At 40.2% G+C, this 6,832-nt stretch overlaps 1 long non-coding RNA gene across 1 annotated transcript; it reads left to right on the top strand.

Moving 5' to 3' along the window:
• The first annotated feature begins 1,442 nt into the window (after positions 1-1,442).
• LOC138954896 (uncharacterized) lies at positions 1,443-4,944 on the top strand. Its single transcript, XR_011452010.1, has 2 exons — positions 1,443-2,193; positions 3,545-4,944. It is a non-coding gene; the product is annotated as an uncharacterized lncRNA (long non-coding RNA).
• The last annotated feature ends 1,888 nt before the right edge of the window (positions 4,945-6,832 follow it).

Below are 6,832 nucleotides of genomic sequence, written 5' to 3'. Positions count from 1 at the left end.
CACTAGCAGGTCTGCACACAAGTTGACCTGGGAGATCGGAAAAATCTCCACTCTTAACCCACCAGGCGGCCGCAGCCGGGATTCGAACCCTCGACCTTCCGATTACGAGGCCGACGTCTTACCACCCCGCCACAGCGCCCGTCGTCACGGTCGTGTGGCGATAACAATAAAGATATGTCATAGTGACTTGACTAATTAATTTGAATTCTGCTGCAGGTCAGTCGCCCCCCACCTCCTGCTCCTGACCTGGTTGCCTCCTACAACTTCGAGGAAATACGACAGGACACCCTTCAGCTTGCTGCACCATGGTGTCTCTTGGAGAACAGCAAGGAACAGATACAGGTGGGAATAACCGAAGCCAGCCAAGTGAAACTGTTGTCCTCTACGTTATGATTACGTACTCCAGCAGACATCAACTTGTGGTCGACGTGCGTGGGTTTTGCTCAAAATACGTAAGTATTCGTCAGTGTTTGGCTTCTCGAATTAAGTTTAAACTTAATCTCTGTCTCGAACCACAGGCGGAAGGTATCGTTCACTGGACCACTACTTACATAGAAAGACTATACTGAACGAATCGTCGGTAAGCTTACCACACTGTCATACTGTCATACTCATAGTGATATTACTGATACATTTGTACAGTAAAACCTGAGTCTAGCGGACCCTTGTTGTAACGGCCACCTGCTACATACGGACAGTTTATCATGGCACGAACACGATTTCAACAATAACTAACCTTTAACGGGCGGACACCTGCCACTTACGGACGCGGACACGATTTTTCGGACCGTAGGAACTGTAAACACTGTCACAAACGGACACAACGTACATAAAAACGCAACTTCGAAAACTCGACTGTTATGCAGACAGTGCTCGGCAGCCGTAGCACAAATGGTTGTTGATTGGTTGTCCTGTCCCTTTTCTGACCAATCAGTGGCTTGTTTAGATGGAGACCCACTTTCGCTCACTCACTTTCGCTTTTCCGCATTGAGGATACAGTCACAATCAAAAGCAACAGTAGACTACTGTGTTTGAAAATGGAATCTCCAGCAGGAAAAAGAAAAGCGTTGACTTTAGAGCAGCGTGTCGCTGCCTTGAAAAAACTAGATAGCGGCCAATCATGCCAAGATGTGGCGAAGGAGATGGGATGTGGTAAAACACAGATCGCGAGGATCAAATCGGAAAAAGAAGACGTGATGATCTCTCTCTCTTTGTAAGCAATCGTTCGAAGGAAACAATAGTTAACACAGCTAAATTTTTGTTCCATGCATTTATGCTGAGACTAGAAAAACTGAATGAAACAAGAGCTGACCCAATTTGGTCGAGACACACTGCGGAATTTCCCGTTGAATGACTGATGAAGAGTCAGCTATTTTTAGCTTTGTGACGTCCGACTTGCGTAAGTTTGATGCACAGTGTGTGTAGGGAACGGGTTAGGTGGGGGGGGGGGGGGGGGGGGGGTGTTGTTGTTGTTGTTTGCTACATGTATCATTTGTTTACTCACATTTTCAGTGAGTCTCATGTTCAATCCAATAAATACATACTACAGGACTGACAAAAAGTGTCTTGTTCATTTTACGTGCTCTTTGTAAAATATTGCCCTGGCCCCTCCACCTGTGAAGAAGGGACACCTGTCTAATAGGGACACTATTACCATTCCCCAAGGGTGTCCGTTAGAGACAGGTTTTACTGTACAGGTATTAAAACATGGCTGTTTGCTGAAAAAATCGTTGTGAAAAATTGTAATGTCTCTGAAGTTTGATTCAGTCCGTCATTCATTTTGATGGGAAGTCAACCCTTGGTGAGGCTAATACTAATATTGTTTTGATCTGTATTCTGCCAGTGCCATTGCCAACTGCCATTGTTGTTCTTGTGGAGTTCTAGAACAAGCTCTGGTTTGAATGACCAGCTAAAATTAATGCTAATAGTAAATAAGTACATTATTTTTGCATTAGCGGGGTATACAAAATATTTTATTAAAAAAATACCGCATGGTTTTGCTTGATCAAATCATTTATCAGCTGACAATATGCTTTTATTTCAGTTGGACCTGACTTGAGCATGATTCCGTTGTCTCCGCAACAACAGCTTGATTGAGATACAGGCATGTCCAGTTTTCAGCAAGTGCAGGCTGAGTGTGAAGATCTGATTGCTGATCTAGACACAACATAAGCTGCTTGACACTATTCCAAGGTAAGCGAGAAGCTTTGAAAATAGTTACTTTAATTCAGTAATGCGTAATTATGTATGCAATACTCCTGCTGGTGAGTTCACTACAAACAGGTACTACATTAGAACTAGAAGAATAGGTTCCACAAGAACATTTCTGACTGTTGATTCCACTAAAACTCTCGTTACATCCTGCATTCTGTGTAGATTAGATTACAGCAAATCCCTTCTCATAGGCTGCCCTGACTCCACTCTCCAACCCTTGCAAAAAGTACAACACTCTGCAGCACTCCTCTCATGAAAGAACTTCACTGGCTTCCTGTGTCTCAACGTATTAGGTATAAAGCTGCCTGCTTCTGCTACAAGATCATCTCTGAATCGGCACCTGCCTATCTTTCGTAACTGGTCTCCCTCTACACTCCCTCTCGCACCCTTCATTCTTCTGCTGATGCTCGACTTCTCCGTCAAGGTTGCTTTAAACGCAAGGCTCATGGCTTCCGCACGTTTTCATATCATGGCCCTCAGTTATGGAATTCACTCCCCTTTCTATTACGTCACTCTCCATACATTTCATCTTTTAAGTCCAATTTGAAAACTCACTTGTTCCAACAACATTACGGATAGTTCCTTAGGCCAAACAAAAAAATAGTCTGTTTACGGTAACATCGGCCCAAAAAATAGGGTCGGTAGGTCGGGATTTTTTTTTTCTCCAAAAAACATCAAATTATTTTGCCCAAAAACAAACTTTGTTTTAAAAATTTTGATTTTTTTTTTCTCTCCCCCAAATGCCAAAAAAAAGTCTAGGGTCGCGTAAAAAAATAGGGTCTGTCGGGATACCGTAAACAGACTTCTTTTTTTTTGGCCTTAGCATAGAGTCTGGGGATGTGAGATGTGCATGATGTGTTGTTTGAATCTGACAGTGATTGTATGAATTTTTTATACACGTATTGTTGTCACGCGCTTTGAACTTCTGATAAGGCGCTTTATAAATGCCCGTTATTATTATTATTATTATAAGTAGATACACACTTGTAAACTTATGTTAGTTTTCACACGTGAGCATGAAGTGCCTTTATGAGGAATGTATAGTGGCTTGCAATATTGAATTTGAGGGATGTTTGCAGTTATGTAATATATTAGCACAGCTCAGTTTTCTTCAGGGTTCCGTGAGAACAGTGAAATTCTCCTTTGAGGACTGAAAAATATCTTGGATAATTGGTTTTAATTGGGGGGGGGGGGGGGGGGATTTAAAACAAAAGTACATTCACATGTGTTTTTCATTTTCACTGTGTAAAGGTGGGGAGGTCCTTCTCTACTTGTTTCTTTGTTTTCCCATTGACATATATTTTTGTTCTTGTCTATATTTTTTACATAGGTGCTGTCCTCATCCCCAGCCGACTGTTTCCGCTGAAGCCGTGAAGGATGCTTCTTCATGTAGGCGTGGACATCTTTTTCGTCGCCGTGCAAGGCTTCCAGTTCCAGTACCATATAATTTTGTGAATACTCTGGGGACCTGTCATCAACTTTGGAAGGACGCTTTATTTTAACACTTTGTACCCCATCTATGTTGACCAAGATTTTTTAAGCCGAGACCAGCTGTGCTGCAGCAGGTCACTCAGAATTGTAGAAACTGTATCAACAGGCTAGAATCCTGGCGTTAGATCAACGTTACAGGAAGCGACTGAAGCTAACAGTCTAAGCAGGATGCGGATATGTGCCGAATGATAACAGATGCAATGTACATAGTGACTGTGTGTACCTGGGAGACAAGGAGTTAAGACCACATCTGAACTGAGGATTTAGTCTCTCCATAATCAAACGCTGAAGAAGATTTCAGAATGAACTTTGTTAGATAAATTATGGTTGTTATGATCGTCACATTTTAGGTCCCCCCCTTCCCCCCTTTTCAAACTTCCCCGCTTTTCAGACCTTACATTTTTGGATTTTCTGTTCACAACCTGTTGTACATTTACCTAGATATTAAGCAGATTTCCTCCTTTTTAAGACCAGCTTATTTTTTTATTCTTGGAGGCCTGAAAAGGGTGTTTGGAAGGACACTGTATTTGTTTGTTCGAAATTCAGAATTCAAATAATTCTTCATCAACGAGTTATTACTGCCTCACCATAGCAGTTAGGCCAGTCTTACTAACTCTTACTTTTATTAATGTGCCGTGATGCAAAGACGTTGAGCAGTTTTCAGATGTTTATGAATCTAGGGCTTTCAAAATTTACTGACATACAATACAATACAATACAATAAAATAACTTTATTAATCTCTAAAAGAGAAATTGCATTGCTGAGCTTTTGTGTCCGTAATAATAACATACATAAAACATTCAAAAATAAACATTTGTTCTTTGTCATGCATACATTCTTGTGTTCTTATACATTTCTTCATGTTGGACTCCATGACTCCATGACATCCAAACATGAAGTTCAGTTACCCCTTTTTAACTTTGAAGGTCACATTGTGGGCGAATTTTTAGCAAAAAGTTGGAACATGGTATGACTGTTCTTACTCACAAGGGAAGTGATTTTGTTATTTACTGATTTTCATTTTGTGTGGCCTTCTTTCACCCATTTAATCATTCATAAATGTTCATACCCAAGGGAAGTAATTCACATATATCTATGGCCAATGTTTTCACAGGGCATCATATATAGTGTGGATGAACACTGTCTCCACTCAAAATAGTCCTTTGCTATTGTACATTGTGAATCAGCATTTTTGTTTTTGTCCTGTTTGAATAAAGTGCAATCATTTTACAACCAAAGTGTTAATGTTAAAGATGTTTACATAATGTGTGAAGGATGATGCATTTGAAAACTAATATTGTTAAATGTAAATTGACCTGTGACAAGTCAGCATAGTGCAATATCCAAGCATGAAACCCGCACACAATTCCCAAACAACATGCTTTCTTTTCCACAAAATTCCATCCAGTGGAAAACAATTATGTGAACGTCATAACATGGTGTTTTTTTACATTAATAATCAAGCCTTACACCAACTAAAATGGTGTTAATAGGCATTTGAGCAAGCTTTAACACCAACATAACATGGAGTTAATAGGCATTTGAGCAAGCTTTAACACCAACATAACATGGGGTTTTGCATGTTATACCAGCAATAACATGATGTTAATCACATTACAAGCAAGCTGTAACACCACCAAAACAAGCAGTTTTGCAAGTTAAGTCTACGATAACATGATGTTAATCACATTACAAGCAAGCTGTAACACCACCAAAACAAGCAGTTTTGCAAGTTAAGTCTACGATAGCATGATGTTAATCACATTACAAGCAAGCTGTAACACCACCAAAACAAGCAGTTTTGCAAGTTAAGTCTACGATAACATGATGTTACTTGGCGTTAAACCAAAGCTTTAATGCCATCAAAACTTGGAATTTTTGCATGTTACAGACATGCTGTAACATGGTTTAACATGATGTTTTGACCGTCGCAAAACGCGCTGAAATTCCAGGCAATTTCGCTGCGATAACTTCAACAAAATCCAATCAAAATCTGGCGTTGTCGTGAACACCAAAATGTGATAAACCCATTGAAACTTGAAGTTTTGTTGGGATTTTGAGTAGTTTTGTAAGATACAAAACGCCACTTTTCGCCCAGTGGAGAGAGAGAGTAGGACTCAGAAAAAAAAGAGGGAGAAAGGGGGAAAAGAAAGAGGGAGAGAAACGACGACGAGAGGGAAACATCGTGGCAACTTGAGATGATGGCGACTCAAAAACTTTTTACGGAAGGATACTAGCATTTGGTCCATAATTATGGTCCTTTCTTACAGCTTATCCCTACTACAATGCACACATGAAACGAAGTACAGAGAGGGAGAGAGAGAGGGAGACAGATAGAGAGAAACAGATACATAGACAGACAGAGAGAGAGAGAGAGAGAGAGAGAGAGAAAGAGAGAGAGAGAGACAGAGAGAGAGAGACAGAGAGAGAGACAGAGACAGAGACAGAGACAGAGACAGAGAGACCGAGACAGGGACAGAGACAACGAGATTTGACTTGATTGGGTCTGACGGGATATTTTAGGTCAGCATTAGCAACGTTAATTGTCTTAATCAAAACGTAAGTACTCGCATGGTGATGATCCATGTGATATAATATATAATTTGATCATCATGCAAAATCGCCTGTCAGTGATGCCTCAAGGGCTTCCTCTTTACTTAGGAACCTCAAGAATTAAAAAACAAAAAACAATATTGGGTTGCGCCGGTATTTTCCACGATCTAACCGGTATCGTTGCCGATATTGCTGAACAGAAACAGTGTATACTGAAGAGTGTGTGTTTGTGTGTGTGACAGAGAGAGAGAGAGAGAGAGAGAGAGAGAGAGAGAGAGAGAGAGAGAGAGAGAGAGAGAGAGAGAATTGAATTGAATTGAATTGAACTTTATTTTACAAGGATTTAGATTTAAGGCTACGCCTTTTCTTACAATCTGTCCTTGGGACGCATAGACACACAATTATATAATAAAAAAATAAAAAAAAATAAAAAAATAAAAATAAAAAAAACATAAAAAAAAGAGAGAGAGAGAGAGAGAGAGAGAGAGAGAGAGAGAGAGAGAGAGAGAGAGAGAGAGAGAGAGAGAGAGAGAGTTTTGCTGTCCAATGTAGCAAAACATCAGTACCATTATT

This window comes from Littorina saxatilis, unplaced genomic scaffold (genome assembly GCF_037325665.1).
Source record: "Littorina saxatilis isolate snail1 unplaced genomic scaffold, US_GU_Lsax_2.0 scaffold_2290, whole genome shotgun sequence".
In the NCBI taxonomy this organism is placed as follows: Eukaryota; Metazoa; Mollusca; class Gastropoda; order Littorinimorpha; family Littorinidae; genus Littorina; species Littorina saxatilis.
Note: the sequence above shows the minus strand (reverse complement) of the source record. Positions and strands in the feature narration are given on the sequence as shown.